This window comes from Lepidochelys olivacea (assembly GCF_965140295.1).
Source record: "Lepidochelys olivacea isolate rLepOli2 genome assembly, chromosome: 21".
Taxonomy (NCBI): domain Eukaryota; kingdom Metazoa; phylum Chordata; order Testudines; family Cheloniidae; genus Lepidochelys; species Lepidochelys olivacea.
The window spans coordinates 833,448-854,266 of NC_140431.1; the positions used below are offsets into that span (position 1 = coordinate 833,448).

Below are 20,819 nucleotides of genomic sequence, written 5' to 3' on the forward strand. Positions count from 1 at the left end.
AAACATGTATATAGCCTATAAAGATTTGTGCAATTGCAAGCCTGTTTTAATTTTATATGTAAGCATACTCATGGAAGGGTTAACTTCACAGCAATCTCAATAATTTCTTGTTTCCAGCAATTAAACTTTTTTGCACATAGTTAACTTTGGTCATCCTTCAGTATGATTCTTCAAAAAGTGCTGTTTCTGTGATACTGTATTATCTGAATAATCATATTTAACTTTAACAGTTACAGTTTCTAATTGTTCTGTTCCTGTGTTTTTTGCTGGTGTGTAATAAAGGCAAGTTTTTTCTTTTCATGGTTATTTAATACATTAGCTGCCTGTAAATATTTCTTGTTAAATACTCTGGAATGTGGTGTAGAAGTTGTACTAGATCAGTTTAAAGCATTGTTTGAAAACCACTTTGTTTTGGTTATTTCTATTAAATTAGAAAAATGCAGAATTTTTCAATTTGAGTTTCTTTTTTTGCAAATCTGAACTAAACCTTTAGAAGGTACAAATGTATTTTGATAAGTCATTTTCACAATAGTGGGTAACAGTAAATACTTAGACCAAAAGTTTGTACAAATAAAAGTAAACTCCATTGTTGGGCAAGACTGTCTATCAAATAAAGAAGAGAGCAGTATCTGGCGCATGAGCTAGAACAGGACAAGGTGTAAAGCACATTCCTAGCATGATTTTTGTCTAATGGTCCTTGTTTCTCTCCCTCCTTTGGCTTTGCTGTTGCCACCCATCTCTCCATCATGGTTTGTGTATTTACTCATTTTAAAATGAGACTAGACTGGATAGTACCAGAAGGTGCATTCTTGGCTTGTCCAATTATTGTTTTGGAGAGGGCCGTCTCTGAATGGTAGCTAAATGGTAGGAAGTTATCTAGAACTTTAGTTCTGGGGAGTGTGAGGGAAGGAGGTTGCATGGCTTTAAAAGTTCTTCCTCTTGGGTTGTTGAGGCTCTCATGTTTGAATGCTATCTGCATGAGCGCTTGTAGAAAAGTGTCTGACGTGTGCACACATACACCACCATGAACACTTCAGCATGGGTAATAGCTGCTTGCTCATGACGGTGGTTAAGCCAGATAGTTTGGCTGTTATACCTTGCAGTCAGCTCTGTCCTATTTGTAGAAGAGAGGTCTTGGAAAGAGGAGAATTGTTTATTGTCCCAGGTATGACCACAAGCCTTCTCACATGCAGAACTAAATGCAAAACCACTCCTCCTCAGGTGTGCCCTATTCAACCACAGCTGTTAGTTTTAAGCAAGAATTCTGGTAAGTCCTGTGGTTGTGGGTTCTGCAGGAGGTGAGACGATCACAACAGTCCCTTCTGGCCTTAAAATCTAGGATGGGGAAACGCTTGGGAAAGCCAAGTTTTCTACACCTAACACACCATTGCTCCTGCACACTAAAGCCCCACTGACTAAGTCTCCTCCTGTGGGTGGGATGGAAAGAGATTGATTTCTTCAAGTGCTTGGGTGGTGACCAGGTACCATGCAACCACCTAGATAGAAGGTGCTGCATCTCTAGCACTAAGCAGTGTTAACTTAAGATTTTGCTGAAATACGAGGTGTTACTTCTTGCAAACACATCCATTGAAAATCTGTGCTCTCAGCTGAGCACTGTCCACAAACACATGTATCTGTGGTGGGCTGTAGCAGAAAGATGGATGGATCTGAAAGCAAACTGTTGTCTTTTGGGTAAGAGTCTTTCGCTATCAGCTCTAGCATTTGTCTTTAAAGAGATGACGTTTGTGTCCACCGTGATCCCCATTCCCACAAATGCATCTAGAAAGGTTTCCAGTGCTGCACATTTTGAGATGCTGGCTCTGTAATCTGCCACTAGTAGAACTGGGGTTAGACGGGACCACAAAGGTCATTTAGCCTAGCCCCATGCCAAGATGCAGGATTTGTTGGGTCTACACCAGTAGTTTGCAGTGAGGGGTACCCATACCCCTGGAGAACAGACGTCTTCCAGGGGGTACATAAATTCATCTAGATATTTTCCTAGTTTTACAACACACTACATAAAAAGCACTAGCAAAGTCAGTACAAACTAAAATGTCATACAGACAATGACTTGTTTATACTGCTTTATATACTATACACTGAAATGCAAAAACAATATATTCCAATTTATTTTATAACTATATGGTAAAAATGACAGCAATTTTTCAGTAATAGTGTGCTGTGACACTTCTGTATTTTTGTCTGATTCAGTACTGTACTAAGCAAGTCGTTTTTAAGTGAGGTGAAATGTGGGGGTAGGCAAGACCAATCAGACTCCTGAAAGGGGTGCAGTAGTCCAGAAAGTTAGAGAACCTCTGGTCTGAACCATCCAAGGTAGATGTCTACCCAGCCTCCTTTTGAAAACCTCCAGGAAAGGTGCTTCCACAGCCTTCCCAGGCGTCTGCTCCATTGTCCCACTGTTCTTGCAGTTCGGGAGTTTTTCATGAGATTAAATCTAAATCTGCTAAAATCTCCTGTCTTAAACAGGCACTCCCTAAGTGCTGGGACTTAGGGGTCCAGGGATAACAGGCCCATGGGAGCTCTGGGGGTGGAGGTTTCATTGTGTGCATCTTTCAGCTAGTCTGTAAAGTTGAGTGCGTTCTCCCCTCTGCATATTGAAAACAGACTCAGCCTTGTCAGCACTTTGGCTAGACCATCTGCTCCATCTCCTACTGTGCTGTTCATCTGGCCTGCCCCTGTGGCTGGACTCTCTTCTGTCAGTTTCAGCACCAACATGTCTGTCTCCATTCAATCTGCTGGGAACAGACTTCATCTTTCATTCTAGCTTGTTTCTCTTTGGTGACCTTTGTCCTGGCTTGCTTCAGTGAGATTCAGAATCTTCCCTACATCAGAAAGGAGAGTTTGGTTTCCAGCTGTCAAGGTTTAGGCTTTTAACCCCTTCCCCCGTACCTCCAAAACACCAGCAGTTGAAGACAGCCACTTAGCCTGTGATGAGGAAAACTAAGTTTGGAACCATGGCACAGTTACTGCCCCTGGCAGAGACACTCCAGCATTAGCAAGAACTATTTCCATGGAGAGAAAATGCGATTTCAGAATGCTCTTATCCCAGGGTGGAGATTAGCTGGTGTCTGCAAAGTGCCTTCTTTTAGTGATTCCCCTCTCCTTACTGCAGAATGCAATTTTAGAAATCAGCGTGGTGTTGGCAGTTGAGATGGTTGAGTATTCCAGTGCTTGAAGGCCTGTATTCAGGGTTGGGTTGTGTGCCATTACGCTCCTGTTCACTCTCTCCCATAATACAGGAACAAAGCATGTTAAACCAAACTCCTCCTGATAAACGGAAGTACTCTATGTAGAATTAGCCTGTGTAGCTCACCACCACAATGCATCAGTGAGGCTAATTCCTTAGCAGGCTTCAAAAATAACTGGACAATTACATGAATCAAAAAAACAACCAGTAGGTGGGAATTAAAAAAAAGCATATAAACCCTTCTGCTTGAGGCTACTTCTCTGCTTTACCATGCAGCCTTTCAGAAGGGATATGCCAGATTAGTGCTGCTGTGATCCACACTACCAGAGGGGCTCTGTATTGCCCTCTAGGGTCTTGACCATATATAGAGGTTTGACTCTGCTGGGGCTGCCCTGGCTTTGTCCCTGCAGGTGATCCACATGGGCCCTGTTACAGTTGTCAGTGTCTGACTAGTAGAGCAGAAGCTGTTCACAGTGCCAAAAAGAGAGCCCGTGAATCCCAGTGCCCAGCAGCCCATGGTCCTCACAAACGGGAGTAACTCGCTGGCCATGCAATTTGCCGGGCTGCATGGCCTGGTCCATAGAGGGGAGAACAGCATAACTAACTCCTCCTCCCATTCATGCCTGTGGTGCAACAGGAGGTATGTGCTGTGCAACTGAAGGGGCTGAGTTCAAGGCAGTATAGGAACCTCAATGATAGTATTTAGCAGTGAAGTTGGTCATTTTCTAATATTTGTGCATGAGGCTGAGCACTAGGAGATGATGCCTGTGAGCAGAGAACAACTGACTTCTGGGAGTTCTAGCACCAGTGTGTGATTGAAGCTTCAGGCCGAAGGCAGGACAGGAGCCTGAACCCACCCAGGTGGTGCTAATGAGCTCAGGCGCCTTCCAGCTGCAGGGCACCAGTTTGCGGCTGGCCCAGCTCTACAGGGGTTAAAAGTGGTCCCCATCTAGCTGGTGTGTGGTTGGCCCAGGATGACCCAATTCCACCTCCTACTGCTGCTGCCTCTCTGGGTCCAGGGTTGCTGGGGGTTGCTTGTCTGAACACACCTTCACGCTCCTGACCCGGAGTGCTTTCTTAAAGAGACAGCACACTCATACACTCGGGGACACATTCTCACTCTCTCTCCCCCCCCCCAACACACACCAGGGCTCCCTGCATCCAGTCGCTTTCCCCACCTACGCTGTGCAGAAGCTGCTGCTCTTCTGCCCTCCCCTTCTACAGCCTGCGGGGAAAGTGACCTGGATGCAGGGAGCCTGACATCGCTCCTTGCTCTCCCCTCACAGCTCCCTAGGGCAGAGGAGCAGCAGGCCAGTGGGGGAGTGAGCAGCACTGCCAGCTGTTTTGTGCATCTAGGTCAGTTTTCCCATGTGGGTGCAGGAGGGGGATAAAATGGTTACCTTCTCGTAACTGTTGTTCTTCGAGATGCGTTCATGTCCATTCCAATCAGGTGTGTGTGTGTGCGCATGCACGATGGCCAGAAGATTTTTCCCTTAGCAGCATCCATCAGGTCGGCTTGGGCACCCCCTGGAGTCACGCCCTCATGGCGCCTAATATATAGCCCTGCCGACCCACTACCCCTTCAGTTCCTTCTTGCTGGCTATTCTGACAGAGGAGTAAGAGGGTGGATATTGGAATGGACATGAACAACAGTTACAAGACAGTGACTAACTGTTCTTTCTTCGAGTGCTTGTTCATGTTGATTCCAATCAGGTGACTCCCAAGCAAAATTAGGAGGTGGGGTCGGAGCTGTCCACTGACTGGAGTACTGCTCTACCAAAGGCTGCATCATCTCTGGCCGGTCAAGTAATTGCATAGTGTGCGGCGAAAGAGTGTATCGATGATCACATCGCCACCCTGCAGATTTCCTGGGTGGGGACTTGGGCCAGGAAGGCTGTTGATGAAGCTTGTGCCCTTGTAGAGTGCGCTGGGATCCCTGCTAGATTGTAGCACTTGGTAATGCAGGCCACAATCCATGATAAAATGTGCTGTTGAAACAGGCTGGCCCTTCATCCTGTCCGCTACTGTGACACACAGCTCTACCGACTTCCTGAATGGTTTTGTCCTTTCTATGTAAAAAGCCAGCGCTCTCCAGACGTCGAGAGTGTAGAGTCTCTGCTCCCTGCTACTCACATGAGGCTTGGGATAGAACACCGGGAGGAAAATGTCCTGGTTGATGTGGAACTGTGATACCACCTTCGGGAGGAAGGCTGGATGGGATCTGAACTGAACCATGTCCTTAAAAAACACGGTGTATGGCGGCTCGGATGTTACAGCCTTAAGTTCAGACACCCTCCGGGCTGAGGTTGCCACCAAGAATGTGACCTTGTAGGAGACGTAGAGCATGTTGCTAGAGGCTCAAAGGGGTGCCCATGAGCCTAGAGAGGACCAGGTTAAGGTCCCAAGCAGGAACCAGTTGGCAGACATGCAGGTACCACCTGTCGAGACCCTTCAGGAGGCAGCTGACTGGGAGTTAGTGAAAACCAAGCAGCCCTGTACCTCCGGGTGGAAAACCGAGATGGCAGCTAGGTGTACTCTTATAGAAGACAAGGAGAGACCTTCCTGCTTCAGGTGGAAAAAATAATCCAAGGGCCCACGCTCAGCGACGTCTTCAGTTGCCTCTGCCACTTACGTACTGCCTCCCACTGTACATCCGCCCTCGGCGCAGACGGTCCCAATGCCTTTTCCTCTGGCACCATCGTCAACTTCGGCACCAGCCTTCACGACGTCGCCACAGCTGTCTCCCATGCCTGCACTGTTGTCAACCTCAATGCAGGCTCCTACAACCCATGTGCTGATGTCGGCACCAGGCCTCCCGACCCCAGCGGCTCCTGTGAGCGTGCTGATGCAGCTCCCTCCTGTGAGGCTGAGGCTGACGCTGGCTACGAAGCCTACGGCCCTGGCACTATCATCGGTGGTACCTCCAATGCTGCCCCAGGAGTCACATGACCCATCTGGGGCAGAGAGCAGGAAGCTTCTACCACCGGCGCATGCTTCCTCCTCCTTGCCCCCGGACGAAGCATTGGCAGAGATATCCATAGCCCCTGCCATCCTGTGCACAGCGTGTCTCAGCCCAGGGGGGAAAGTCCAGCACAGATGGCAGGCCAGCTTGCTGCGAAAGGACCATCTGTGCGCTGACCGGCTGCCTGCACCTAGCCGTCGCTTTCCAGATGGCTGCCCTGCCAGGGTAAGGGGAGGAGCCTGCCCCCCATGGCACGGGACAGGACTGTTCAAAGGGCAATCACCCACGGACTGGAACACAAGAGGCTTTTGGCTGGACTCTGGCAAAGGCTGGACAGGGGGAAGCAGAGAGAAAGCAGGCAGAGACAGGGAGACCTGGCCCTTCCTGACTGAGGCCCTGCCTCGCAAGGCAGTTTCCATGGAGCCAGCCCTGGCAGCCCAGCGCATTCTGCAGATCCATTGCTGTTCTAGTGTCTGCAGGTGCTGACCCGTCAGTAATTGCTTCCCGCAGGGCCCCAGTGCCACATGGCCGGCGGTGTAAGGGCTAGAATCACTGTTACCAAAGGGGGATGCACCCGCCAGCCACACCCTGCCGAGAGGCACCAGCTGCCAGCCAGGAGCAGGGGCTGCATGGGCTGGTTGTTGCTCCCCCAGCAGGCTGGTGGTGGCTAGCAGCCCAGGACCACAAAACACCAATGCTTTTCTCAGGGTTGATTTTGACAGCAAGCAGGTCCATGGTGGTGATTGGAGCCAGGCTGAGCCCAGCTGGGTGTGCAGGCTGACCCCAGACAGAGTGCACACAAACAGGGCCCTGCACTGCCATGCTGGGCTGCTCTGTCTGCAGCCTGGGACTAAATACCAGCTCCTGTCTTGGCCTGGGGAGAGGCGCAGCTTGCTCTGTTGCCCCCACCGCACTTCGGTCCCACACTGAAAAGGGTGCCATGGGGGGAGGGATACCTCAGTGGTTTGAGCATTGGCCTGCTAAACCCAGGGTTGTGAGTTCAATCCTTGAGGGGGCCATTTAGGGATTTGGGGCAAAAATTGGGGATTGGTCCTGCTTTGAGCAGGGGGTTAGACTAGATGACCTCCTGAGGTCCCTTCCAACCCTGATATTCTATCATTCTATGAATACCCTGGCTGCGCTGGCCTGCCCGTGGGGGCACATAGCCCTCCTGTGCCGGCTCTTTGATCCCCCTCACACTCAGTAACCCTGCCCCCCCCGCCCTCGCATTACTTTGGCCATGCTTGGCCTGTGTACTGCAGGGCTCCCTCACAGCTTGATTCTTTGGCCTGCTCGGCTTTCATGTCAGGGGCTGGGGTGCAGATGGGGAGCTTGAGCAGGGATAACCTGCACCTGCTAATCGTGGGGACACAGTGTAAAGGTTTGGCTGCTCCCCCCCAACCAGCTCAAGTCACCCTTCCCCCAAGGCTGCCCCTCCCCCTTTACCCTCAGGCTCCCCTCCTAGAAAGCAGCGGCCCCTCCCTGCAGCTCCTAGCTGTTACTCCGCCTCTCCACACACAGCTCTGGCTCCAGCAGCTGCTGTAGGGGGCGGGGGCAGCCGCACCATGTGACTGAGCAGGGCTGGCAAACACTGGCAGAAATCTTGGGGGACGTGACCCCGTGTCCTTCCCACGCTCCCGTGCTGGATGTGGTGATACAATAAAGACACCACAGAGACTCGGGCGGCTGGCTCTGGAAAAGCTGCTCCTGTGTTGGACTGCGCTTACCTACCTTGGCGGCTTGGTTCTTCGTTAACTCTCTGGCTAGGTCAGGTCTGTTCATACTGTGGGTTCAAACCCTAATTTATAAAGCCGTCACCAGGCAGAGACGGGGCTACCTCCGAGACTATCCGATCATCTTTGATATGTGACCATGTAGTAGTAGGATTTTGTTTGTATTTTGTATGATTTAGAATTAAGGATAAATAATAATAATGTGGCATGCATTAAATGTATTGATGTATGATCTGATCATACCCTTCCAGCCGCCCTTTCTAAAAGCAAAAAGGAATGGCCTAGTGTGCCATTGGTAAAGATGCATCAGTCAGAATCTTGGGACTGAAGCTGATTTCAAGGGAGAGACAGACCGTTAGGGACACCACTTTGTTGTAGGTTTAGCATTCAGCAAGTAAAAGAATGCAATGATTGTTTTCTTCCGCATTGATATTTGATGTTCCTGTTCATATGCTTTGTGTAAATCGATCCTGTTTTGTGTGTGAATGAGGAATGTGTTTTCTTACAAGATAAGTGTGAAGGCCATCACCAGACCAGATGTTCTAGGCAGGAATCGAGGACGGACATAAAGGCGCCAGGAGATTGCAACACGCCCCTACTGAGATGTCAGAGGAGGGCGGAATGATGACTCTAAAAGATAGGGCAAGCACCTGTCAATGGGGACAAGATAGCTGTGATCAAAACCAGCATGGGGTAACTCCCTGAGAGACTGATGAAAGAACAAGATAAAGGATAAGAAGAATAATCTAAGAAAACAAGCATTCCTCAAACGGCAATTGATTACAGCATGATGGTGCAAAACTCATTGGTCCTAATGAAGGAAAATCACTCTATAAACAGGGTGCTTTGCCATGAAACTTTGGCAAATAACCTAGCTGGCCACTATATTGATCCGGACTCTTGACTGGTAACTATAACATCAACTGGCAGAACTGTGTGTGTGCGTGTGTGTGATTACTGTATCTTCAATAAATGCGGCATATTGCCTTTTCCTGTGAAAAAGATCCCATGTGCTTATAAGCGTAACAACCATGTCTGAGAGTTTCTGCTCGTGGCCTTTAAAACTGCTCACACTGTAGCTAATGGGAGCAGGCTTAAAAATGACAGGTTACTGATAAACCACAGCTGAGATTTCATTCTGGTTTGTGGGATGGGAAGAAATCATTTTTCTTTTCCGAAAGCTAGGGGGGGAAATGAGCAATGTTCACCAAGTGTGTGCATGTCACTAGTCTTCCCTGAATGTGACCAACACCCAGCTCCAAAACCCAATAATCCCAGCAGTACTAGATGTTCACATTGGTTTTACAAAGCGGTGGGGCTGGGAGCAAGCCATGGAACGCCAACAGGCACAGAGACACACAGGGTGCTAGTAAAAAGAAAAGGAGTACTTGTGGCACCTTAGAGACTAACCAATTTATTTGAGCATGAGCTTTCGTGAGCTACAGCTCACTTCATCGGATGCATACCGTGGAAACTGCAGCAGACTTTATATACACACAGAGAATATGAAACAATACCTCCTCCCACCCCACTGTCCTGCTGGTAATAGCTTATCTAAAGTGATCATCAGGTGGGCCATTTCCAGCACAAATCCAGGTTTTCTCACCCTCCACCCCCCCCACACAAATTCACTCTCCTGCTGGTGATAGCCCATCCAAAGTGACAACTCTTTACACAATGTGCATGATAATCAAGTTGGGCCATTTCCAGCACAAATCCAGGTTTTCTCACCCTCCACCCCCCCCACACAAATTCACTCTCCTGCTGGTGATAGCCCATCCAAAGTGACAACTCTTTACACAATGTGCATGATAATAAAGTTGGGCCATTTCCTGCACAAATCCAGGTTCTCTCACCCCCTCACCCCCCTCCCAAAAACCACACACACAAACTCACTCTCCTACTGGTAATAGCTCATCCAAACTGACCACTCTCCAAGTTAAACCAGAACATCTGGGGGGGGGGGGTAGGAAAAAACAAGGGGAAATAGGCTACCTTGCATAATGACTTAGCCACTCCCAGTCTCTATTTAAGCCTAAATTAATAGTATCCAATTTGCAAATGAATTCCAATTCAGCAGTTTCTCGCTAGAGTCTGGATTTGAAGTTTTTTTGTTTTAAGATAGCGACCTTCATGTCTGTGATTGCGTGACCAGAGAGATTGAAGTGTTCTCCGACTGGTTTATGAATGTTATAATTCTTGACATCTGATTTGTGTCCATTTATTCTTTTACGTAGAGACTGTCCAGTTTGACCAATGTAAATGGCAGAGGGGCATTGCTGGCACATGATGGCATATATCACATTGGTGGATGTGCAGGTGAACGAGCCTCTGATAGTGTGGCTGATGTTATTAGGCCCTGTGATGGTGTCCCCTGAATAGATATGTGGGCACAATTGGCAACGGGCTTTGTTGCAAGGATAAGTTCCTGGGTTAGTGGTTCTGTTGTGTGGTATGTGGTTGTTGGTGAGTATTTGCTTCAGGTTGCGGGGCTGTCTGTAGGCAAGGACTGGCCTGTCTCCCAAGATTTGAGAGAGTGTTGGGTCATCCTTTAGGATAGGTTGTAGATCCTTAATAATGCGTTGGAGGGGTTTTAGTTGGGGGCTGAAGGTGACGGCTAGTGGCGTTCTGTTATTTTCTTTGTTAGGCCTGTCCTGTAGTAGGTAACTTCTGGGAACTCTTCTGGCTCTATTAATCTGTTTCTTTACTTCCGCAGGTGGGTATTGTAGTTGTAAGAAAGTTGTAAGTTGTCACTTTGGATGGGCTATCACCAGCAGGAGAGTGAATTTGTGTGGGGGGGTGGAGGGTGAGAAAACCTGGATTTGTGCTGGAAATGGCCCAACCTGATGATCACTTTAGATAAGCTATTACCAGCAGGACAGTGGGGTGGGAGGAGGTATTGTTTCATATTCTCTGTGTGTATATAAAGTCTGTTGCAGTTTCAACGGTATGCATCCGATGAAGTGAGCTGTAGCTCACGAAAGCTTATGCTCAAATAAATTGGTTAGTCTCTAAGGTGCCACAAGTACTCCTTTTCTTTTTGCGAATACAGACTAACACGGCTGTTACTCTCAAAAGGGTGCCAGTAGTGTTTCTCTTTAAAGTTCATGGACAAAGTCAGATTGGTTTGGAAATTTGTTATGTTAGGAGAAGGCCTTAGGTACCATTTGGGATGCCAGTTCGAGATCATGATCAAAGAAAGGGCTCCTGAAGTACAGCTCCCGTCCCCTCCCAGCAATGACCTGTGTTAATTTCTAAGTGCTCTAAAATGCCAAAGCAGAACCAGATTGGTTTGAGAACTGCTATGCCAGGAAGACCCAGAAAGAATCATAGAAGATTAGGGTTGGAAGAGACCTCAGGAGGTCATCTAGTCCAACCCCCTGCTCAAAGCAGGACCAACCCCAACTAAATCATCCCAGCCAGGGTTTTGTCAAGCTGGGCCTTAAAAACATCTGAGGATGGAGATTCCACCACCTCCCTAGGTAACCCATTCCAGTGCTTCACCACCCTCCTAGTAAAATAGTTTTCCTAATATCCAACCTAGACCTCCCCCACTGCAACTTGAGACCATTGCTTCTTGTTCTGTCATTTGCCACTACTGAGAAGAGCTGAGCTCCATCCTCTTTAGAACCTCCCTTCAGGTAGTTGAAGGCTGCTATCAATGTCTGAGGTACACGTTTGGGGGTCTTCTGGTGCATCAAACCTTCCTTTTACACTTTGATTTTACAATGGAGCGAACTAGCCAGGCAACTCGAGCAGACTGAGCAGAACGCTAGGTGGAAGTACAGGCAGTGCTGAGGCAGCAGGCATCCAGTGCTGAGCTGGGGAGTGAACTGAGACTGTGCACAGTACATGCCACAGGCACTCACACAGAGTTACAGGGGAGCCAAGAATGGTCGCACTTGTGCCACTCCGTTGGCACACAAAGCCAGATCCACACAGGGAGTTATGTGCTGCCAAACTCCTGCTCAACTAGCGCCCAAGCTCACTTGGCATCAAAGTTTGCGGCAAAAGTTCAAAAAAAGGGATTTGAACAATAGTGGCTTTCTGGTTGAAGCTGTTCCACTTTAATTGGCCCAAAGGAAGCTTCTAGTAGGGAAAGCCCTCTGTGGTGCAGTGGTGAGGGTACTCACCTGGGCTATGAAGTTCCCTGGTTTAATTCCATTATCTGCCAGATGGAGTAAAAGGATTTGAACAGACAGTTCAGCTTTTCTGTTGAAGCTGTTCCATTTTAATTAACTATTAATCGGGCCAAAGCAAGACTCCATTGTGGGAAGCCTTCTATGGTGCAGTGGTTACAGTGATCACTTGGTCTCTGAACTATACTGGTTCAGCTCCCCTGGCTGTAAACTGGGGATTTGAGCAAGGAGTTACCCTGGCTTTCCTGTTGACGTGGGTCCACTTTCATTAACTATTAATTGGGCCAAAGCAAGGCTTAAGCCCAGGAACCTGTCTATAGTGTAGTGGTTACAGCCCTTGTCTGGGATGGTGGCCTACTTGGTTCAAGTGCGTGCTCTGCTGGCAAAGGCAGTTCATTTGACCAGGGAATGCCTCAGGCTTACCTTATGGAGCTGTTCCCCTTTACTAAAGTATGAATTGGGGCAGCACAGAACTCCTGATCACTCTATGGTTGAGTTCTTGGGTGCTTGCTTAGGAAAGGGTGATCCTTGGATTTCCCAGTTTGAATCCTGCCTCTACCCCTTTAGAAGGGGTTTGAATGGAGAAATCCTATCTCCCAGGTGATGGAGAAGGTAGCAGATTCCTGTTTAGGGACCCCTCTCCTTTACAGGTGCCCTTGTCTTCCTGGGAAAACCACGTTCAAAACTCCCCTCATTCCTCTTCTAAAAAACACAATGAGCCACTCCTTGGGTGTTTTTAAGCCAAACTTACAAATGACCATAACATGGCAACCGCTTCTGTGTATGGGGATTAGAATACAAGAGAACAGCAGCTACCATTTAGCACCAACAGAGGGAACCCCTGGCATTCAAATCCCAGTGTGAAGCCCAGAACTGCTCTGACTGAGGGCCCAAAGAAATTAGCACAGGTCTGCAAATGCCAGGCTGGCAACCATCAGGGCTGGGCATGTAAGACACTCTCGTAACACCCCCTGCAGGCCTCCGCCTCATTGCTCAGGGTGCTGCTCTCCCCTACGCATATGTTCTGAGAAAGCTGCTCCTTTCCCCGACCTAGAACATGCCCATGGTGCTGAGCCTTTAAGCGAAGACTGAGTGCCCTAGCGGTGCCCATGTCCGCAAGCCTTGCTGTTGGGATGCACATGTGTCATATGCAGAGTGATGTTTATTTCAGGTGCAATAAATATGTAGCCACAGCAAGTTTTCCTCTAAAACTGAGGGAGTGTCAAGGGTCTCCCAGTGTGGGGACTAAGACTGCTTTGTCTTCAAAGTCCAGCAGATGTGCCCTGTCCCTCTCTCAGCAGCACTTGCCTTCCCTAGAATGAGGGAGGCACCATCCCAAGAACATACTGCCTTGCTTTGCGTTGCCCCAGCCTCTAGCAAACCACAGCCACATTGTGAACCCCAACAACTGGGGAAGGGAATCCCACTGCAATGTATAGGGGGAGACTGATCTGTGGTTAATGAGGAAATAAACCCAGAACACCTTCCGGGAGCCGAGCTCTGTATCCCATGGAACTAACAACAACTCCTATTCAGTGAGCTATAGGCCCAGGGTTGTTTGGAAACTCTGTGCGGGAAGAGCAAAGAGTGGGCCAAACAGCAAAGAAACTGCTGTAGTAGAGGGTAAGCGTCTAACACCTGCTGTTGTCCCTGCCCAAATCTCATTCCTGAGCTGCTGATGCAGGAAATGGAAAGGTTCCAACCCTTCCCAACACAAATTAAAATATAAGAAGCAGAAATGAAGATCCCTATGAACTGCAATACTCCTTTCTATGGGCTGCTGGGGGGGCACTAGGCCCTGTGGCCCTTAGCACAGGGACTGCCTCTTGATTGGTTTGTACAGCACCTAGCACCAGGGATCTGGACTGGGCCGGGTAGGGAAGGCTGTGCCTCCGCAAACAGCCTGGCCACTGTCACCATCCTCCCCCCCCCCCCCCGCCACATTTCCTGCCCCGATTGCCCTCCTCAGAACTCCTGACCCATCCAACCTACCCCTGCTCCTTGTCCCCAACCGCCCCCTCCTGGGACCCCCTGCCCCTAACTGCCCTGCTCCGGGACCTCACCCACTATCCAACTCTCCCTGCTCCCTGACTGTCCCGACCCCTAACTCCACCCCCTGACAGGCCCCCCGACTCATTCACCCCCTCTGCCCCACTCCTTGTCCCCTGACTGCCCCCTTCCTGTCCCTAACTGCCCCCCCAGGACCCCACCCAATATCCAACCCTCCCGCTCCCTGTCCCCCCCCTTCCTGGGACCCCCGACACCCTATCCAACCCCCATGCTCCCTGTCTCCCGAGTGCCCCACCCCACAAAGTTTGGCCCCATCCAACCACCCCAACTACACCCCAGGACCTCCTGCCCCTTATCCAACTGCCCCTGTCCCCTTACCATGCTGCTCAGAGTGGCATGACAGGCTTATTGGAAAGCCTGGGAGGTGGGTGGGCGCAAGCCACGCTGCCCGCGCGGCTGTACAAAAGAAGGGAGAGCGGGGGAAGGGCTGGGGGCTAGCCTCCAGGCCGGGAGCTCAGGGGCCCGGCCAGCCCGCGGGCCATAGTTTACCAACCTCTGTAATAAATTATTACACATTAGGAGGTACCAAGAAGAGCTGCAGCAATCCTGGATGAGACGCTCCCTGTTACAGTAGGATGTGCCTGGGGATCCGTATACTGTGAGTGCCGCAGCAATGGTCAGGCTGGTTAAGGATTGTTTTAAGAAGTGGCTCTGGCTCCTTGCCCTAAGGCTGGTGGTAGTTATTTGTATGCAAGCCTCCAGGGAGGGAAAAATTCTCAGTGTAGTTTTATATTGTAATGTGCTGCGAAGCGAAGCAATGCTGCCTTGTGAGCATTACTGTGCTGGGCGACTGAGTCTCAGGGCCTAGGTGTCACTTCTACTGGAGTGGGGAGCGAACTGTTGGAGTTAGGCGGACTGTTGGAGTTTCTACAGTTAGGTTCCATCGCTACCGCTGGGCATTTAGAAGAGCAGCTTCTTTACCCAAAAAGAAAAGGAGTACTTGTGGCACCTTAGAGACTAACCTATTTGAGCATAAGCTTTCGTGAGCTACGGCTCACTTCATTGGATGCATGTCTCTAAGGTGCCACAAGTACTCCTTTTCTTTTTGCGGATACAGACTAACACGGCTGCTACTCTGAAACCTTTCTTTACCCAAGACTCACCAGGTCTTTGGTGTGATGCCTGGTTACTAATTGCAGGCATAAAACCGGGTCTGTGCTGACAGAGCCTCGAGAACGGCTGGGTGGTCATGTTCTCACTCTGTGGCTGGTCCAAGGTTTGTGGAATGCTTTATTTTATTTGTCTTTTTATTGTTTTTTAGCAGCATCCAAAAGCCCCAAGCTGAGCTCAGGCCCCTGCCCTGAAGACCATACAGTCTAGGTAGTCAGTGGTGGATGAAAGCAAGAGCCCACAGGGCCCGTGCCTAGATGCCCCAGCCAATTTGGGGCCCCCCGTAAAAGCACCAGAACCTGGTAAGAAGTAGGGGGTGCCACCAGTGCCAGAACTATAGCCCTGCCCCTCCACTTCCTCCCGAGGTCCTACCCCCTGGCCAAGCTGGAAGCCAGGCTGTGGAAAGAGCCACCCTGAGAGGCCAGACATGCTCTGGGTAGGGGGCAGGGTGCCCAAGAGCAGTCCCCAGCCTGTGTTTCTGCCCCCTGGGGGTACTTCCCAGGGCAGGTGGATGGTCTTGGGCTCCCCACAGCAGCCCGGACTGCCTGGGAGGCTCTTACTTCGGCCCAGCCTAGCCTAGGAGGAGCAGGGGGCAGGGCCCTGTGGTGAGGGAGGCTAAGGCCCACTTCAGCCCCTCACTGGGAAGAGGCTGGTGCCTCTAGCAGGGGTTGCGCTTTATGGGCCAGCAAAGGAGCTGATCACCCCATCACGAAGGGCAGCCTCTGCCACCGCCACTCCGTATCTGCCCAAGGCTACTACGCTCGTGTTAAAAAGTGGGGTGTGCATGGCCTCTCTGGCCCTCCCAGCCCCCCATGGTGTGTGGGGGGGCCCCAAATATTCTTTGTACCAGGGACCCAATAAATCTTAATCTACCTCTTTATGTAGGTGAGACAGACAACGGCTGGGAGGGGAAACAGAGCTGCCTTGTTTTGGCCCTAAAGCAGAAGAGACTTGAGCTCTCCCAGGCCGGAGTTCGTTCTACTAGAGCACTACCGACAGTTCTATGCTGAAGCACCATTTGTGTTTTCCAATGATCAAGGGAACTTAACTCCCGACTCTGGCCCTGAGGGCATGGCTACACTTGCAGATGTAGAGCTTTTGAGTTAAACCAGCCTTCGTAGAGCGCAGTAGGGAAAGCGCTGCAGTCTGTCCACACTGACAGCTTCAAGCGCACTGGCGTGGCCACATTTGCGGCATTGAGAGCGGTGCATTATGGGCAGCTATCCCAGCATGCAAGTGGCTGCAACGTGCTTTTCAAATGGTGGGAGGGAGTGTGACAGGGAGTGTGTTGTGTGTATGTGGGGGGAGAGAGACTGGGTTTTGGGGGACCTGAGAGCATGTCAGCATGCTGTCTTGTAAGTCCAGACAGCAGCAGACCCCCTTTCTCCCCGCCTCCGTCTCTCTCTCACACACACAGCATTCCACAGAGCTTTCAACGGGCATTTTCGCATTCTTACAGCTGAGTCCAAACAATGACAAGAGTGGCCACTTGACTTAAGGGGATGATGGGACGTTTCCAGAGGCTGATCGGAGCACAGTAAAGCAACACCGTTTTCACACTGGCGCTGTGGTGCTCCAGCAGGGGCACAGCAAACGTTATCCCACTCGCCGAGGTGGAGTACGAGCAGCACTGTAGCCGCAGAGTCAGAGCGCTTTATGTGCCTTGCCAATGTGGACGGGTAGTGCACTAGTGCGCCTGGGGCTCCTTTATTGCGCTGTAACTCACAAGTGTAGCCAAGCCCTGAGTGCCTGAGCTCCACACCTGTCTGCACTGTGCTCTGCTTCTCCCAGGGATGTCAGCAAGGGTACAAAAACTGGAGAAAAGTGGGTAATTGGCCCTCTTTTGCTCAATTAACAACCCAGTTCTCACAGCTGTGAATAATAAACGACAGCAAAGGCAGAGACTCCTCTTTTCATTGGAGTTCACTCCACAAGCACTTTAACATTACTGACTCCTTAAAGCCAGGCAAGGGGAAGAAAAGCAATGTTCAAGCTCAGAGAAAACATTAAGCCAAACCAGTGTGGGTAGCTCTTGTCCATTAGACAGCTTCTGTCAGGATTATAACTGGACTGAACCAAAAGGGTGGAGCGTGATTCCTGTTCTGGTTTATGGCACTGTTTGACTTCCACATCATCACATGAATGTAGGAATTGCCAAGCTAATCCGCCCAGGGTCCATCTAGCCCAGTATCCATCTCAGATGGGCAGCTTTGGCTGCATCGCAGAAAGGTGCATGAAACCCCCTGGGGGGATTATGGGACAACCTGACCATAGGGGTATTGTCTCCAAACTCATACCTCACTTAAAGATTGGCACCTGTTCTGAAGCACAGAGCATCTTTCCTGGGCACTTGCTGACAGAAATGAAGGAACCTGGATCTTATATCTCCACAGAGCAACGTACATAGGTAATCAAAGTCTCAATAACTAAGATGTGGGGTTCTTCATTTCCTGTCCTAAATGTGTGTGTGTATTATGGCTATATGTTGCTTACATAGCTGCCATATTTCAACCCAGAGGTGGCTGCAGTTAAGTAGTGGGTATGTTGACACTTGTACATATGGCCAGAAGACTGTAAAACCGGCTGAGATTAAAGGCTCTATGAAATAAATGTAGAAAATTGTTAGAACTCAGATCAGAGCAATGAAACCAACTGCCTGTGAAGAGCTGGAGCAAAAGGTAATAAGAGATTTCTTGAAAGGCCTGATGCACACAGTGCCTTATTTTGGTAACCTGTGCAGTTACATTCAGCTGCAGTTCTGTTTTGTTAGTATTTGGAAGGCCTCAGTGGCTATAGAGTAGGAACTGAATGTTGGGATTGCCCGTTTAAAAAGGTATCAGGCCATGTTATTGGATTGTTACAACAGATCCATTTATTCCATTCCCCAAAGCTGCAAAAACATTTAACTTTTGAAATAAGGGACTTTTAACCTTCCTTTTTGCAAGTCTAGTCTGATGTGTTAGGGCTGTTGTCAGAGTGGGAAAGAAAGGCTGGAGTCTCATGACAATGGGAACTGATAGCTCCTGAGAGAGATGTACATCACAAACCACTCATAAAAACTTGCAGTGTGTGGGAAGTGCTTTTCACTCCTAGGAATATGTTGGATTTTAAAGTAAATTTGCTCAATGCACAGAAGAAATGCTAGAAATAGTCTGAGGAAATAGCTTTCCAGATGCAGAGCTCCTTCATCATTAGGGAAGTGGATGTAATCTGTTGTCAATGAAGATGATGCTTTGTAAAGATACTTAGACTTCAGTGCTCATCTGAGCTGAAGAAACCTGCAAAGCTCACGTGATGGATTTTAATAGCTTTTGGTGTCCATGTTGTTGGTGAATATCTTTTTTTTTTTTTTTTGATTCTACAAGCTGTTTGCGTTGATGAGTTTGAAGGGATAATAATTTACAGTGTATAAATGTGTAAAGTGTCTCCTTTTCTCAGTTTAATTCCATTGGGCTTGCCTCTGTATTAGCAGAGAGGGTAAACAGGAGCTACCTGACCTACCTTCTCTCTATCACTCAGCTTGCTCGCCGCTGTCCTGACACCCTTTCACTTCTATCTGAATAGTCCAAAACGTTTGACTCCCCATCTCATGCAGAATTTTTTCCAGGTGGATACTCATTCTTGTCCCCTGTCTCCAAACCATCTCCTGTGTTTACTGTGCTTGTGTGAGACGGGGTGATCAGAGCTGTACACAGTGCCCTGGGTGAGGGGAAAGCTTTGATTTATAGATGGACCCCGCAGGGTTTTTAGGATTCTTCCCCACCCCATTTCGTACTTAGCCTCACATTTTATACTGTTCTGACTGCAGTTGTTGCACACTGAGTGGGGTAGGATGTCTCTGACCTGCCCACAGCGATGCTCATGACTTTTCCTGAGTGGTTACTTTTCATTTAGAAGCTGGCAACACGTGTCAGTCAGAAAATATCTGGAACTAGGGACAGTGCTGGGTGCTGCACCCCTGGTGCAGTGTGGATGGAAATGGCTTATCTCAGTAGACGAACGCTGCAGCCCTGCACCAGGAAGTTCTGTGGCTGTCGTTAGGAGGCATCTCAATGTCCCCTGGGACTGTCTGGGCTCAGCTCCCAGAATCTGTCTCTGACCCTGAATTTTGGGCCTCGGGCTCTACTGGCAACAGGGCCTAGTATAATGTCTGTGATGAAGTGGAAATGTCTATACAATTGATGAATTCTGTGAGATTATGAACCTTGTGTGTCTGGATCAGGCTGCAAACTCCATTTTGAATTGCCTTTTGCCTTATCCACAGCCTGTTTGTCTCCATTGGGCTGAAAGGAGGAAGCAGGAGACAGGCAAAGGCAGGAGACAGTATTTGACTCTAAGTACCCAATGGCTGGACATGATTCACTTTGGACAAAAGACTGGTTCCTGCCCAGAGGAACTGGTTTAGCAGGGGATTGGTTTAGCCCCTGGGCAGCAGTCACATGACAGGGGTGGGTGCTCATGTGGGGAAGCTGGCTGGGGGTCCTTCACCTGCCACAGGGGATTGGAGGTTTCAAAAGAGCAGAGGCTGGTCTGCTCAGGGGTCTCTCTCTCCAGTCTAGGACAGAAAAGCAACCCAGGATGTATCAGTCTCCTGGGGCAGAGGTCCTGGCCTGCTGTCCTGAGCCCAGATGGCTCCAATGTGGACTGCGCAGGGAATGCCCTGGAGTGGTAAGGAAACCGAGGCATGGACATGTGTGTAGGGTTATTGTTTTATAGGATCTGTACTCCTCTATGCTTTACATGATTTAGTATAAAGAGCATAAAGGTGGTAGGCCCTGCACAGGGTCTGAGCATGTGCTGACTGCACACCCCTGCTAGCATTAAACTGGAACCGGAAACTTAGCTCCTTTGGGTGAAATTCTGGGAGAGGAGGGTATGTCCGGGGGTCAGTGCTGGTTTGGAGGCCTAGGATAGGTTGCTGAGGAGCCCCGTTTCCAGAAAGGGCAGCAGACTGAGGGCCAGTGCCCAGGCCAAGGGAGGAACCAGTGCTGCAGCCTGCTGAGACTCAGGAACTAACACAGTGCAGGGGGGCCTGGGCAGAATGGGGGGTGCTCACTAGCATCTGGGACAGCATCCGTTTCCTGTGCCCCGAGGTGGCCCTTGTGTATCTGTGCTCGGGCAGTGGCTGCTCACTGATCTGGGGACAGGAGCCTCCCCAGCCCTTTGCAGCCAGGGGCAGCAGCTTGAGAGCAGGATTGTTGGTTTTGAAATGTGTTGTGAGTGACCTTGGGGACCAGGGTCTGGTGGTGGCTGAGGAACGCGCTGAAGGGGCACTAGCCAGCTCATGGTGGGCCTGGCCTCCCTCCAGTGCCAATCACTGTAGTGGTGACTTTTCTTGGCCCATTTTTGCTGCGTTATTCAGCTGCAGATGGGGCTGAGGTGGCCAACCCCAAACTAGGCCATCCCAGCACAGACTCTGCCATTGCAACAGCCACTGACATGTGTGGGGCTGGGGAAGGTCCATGAGACCTTGCTGGCTCCTCACAGTGAGAGACCTGCCTCATGCATGTACAGACCTGGGCTCTAACTGGTCGCTAGAGGGGATCAAGGTGCTGGCGGTTTGCTAGCGTGTCCTGGCTCAGAGGCTGGTGTGAGCC

The 20,819-nt window shown here is 49.7% G+C and overlaps 1 long non-coding RNA gene across 2 annotated transcripts; it reads left to right on the top strand.

Annotated features, from left to right (window-relative positions):
- The first annotated feature begins 7,726 nt into the window (after nt 1–7,726).
- LOC311511006 lies at nt 7,727–8,907 on the top strand. Of its 2 annotated transcripts, none has more exons than XR_014709178.1 (2): nt 7,727–7,942; nt 8,413–8,907. It is a non-coding gene; the product is annotated as an uncharacterized lncRNA (long non-coding RNA). The 2 variants fall into 2 exon arrangements; XR_014709179.1 differs by having other exon boundaries at nt 7,727–7,937.
- The last annotated feature ends 11,912 nt before the right edge of the window (nt 8,908–20,819 follow it).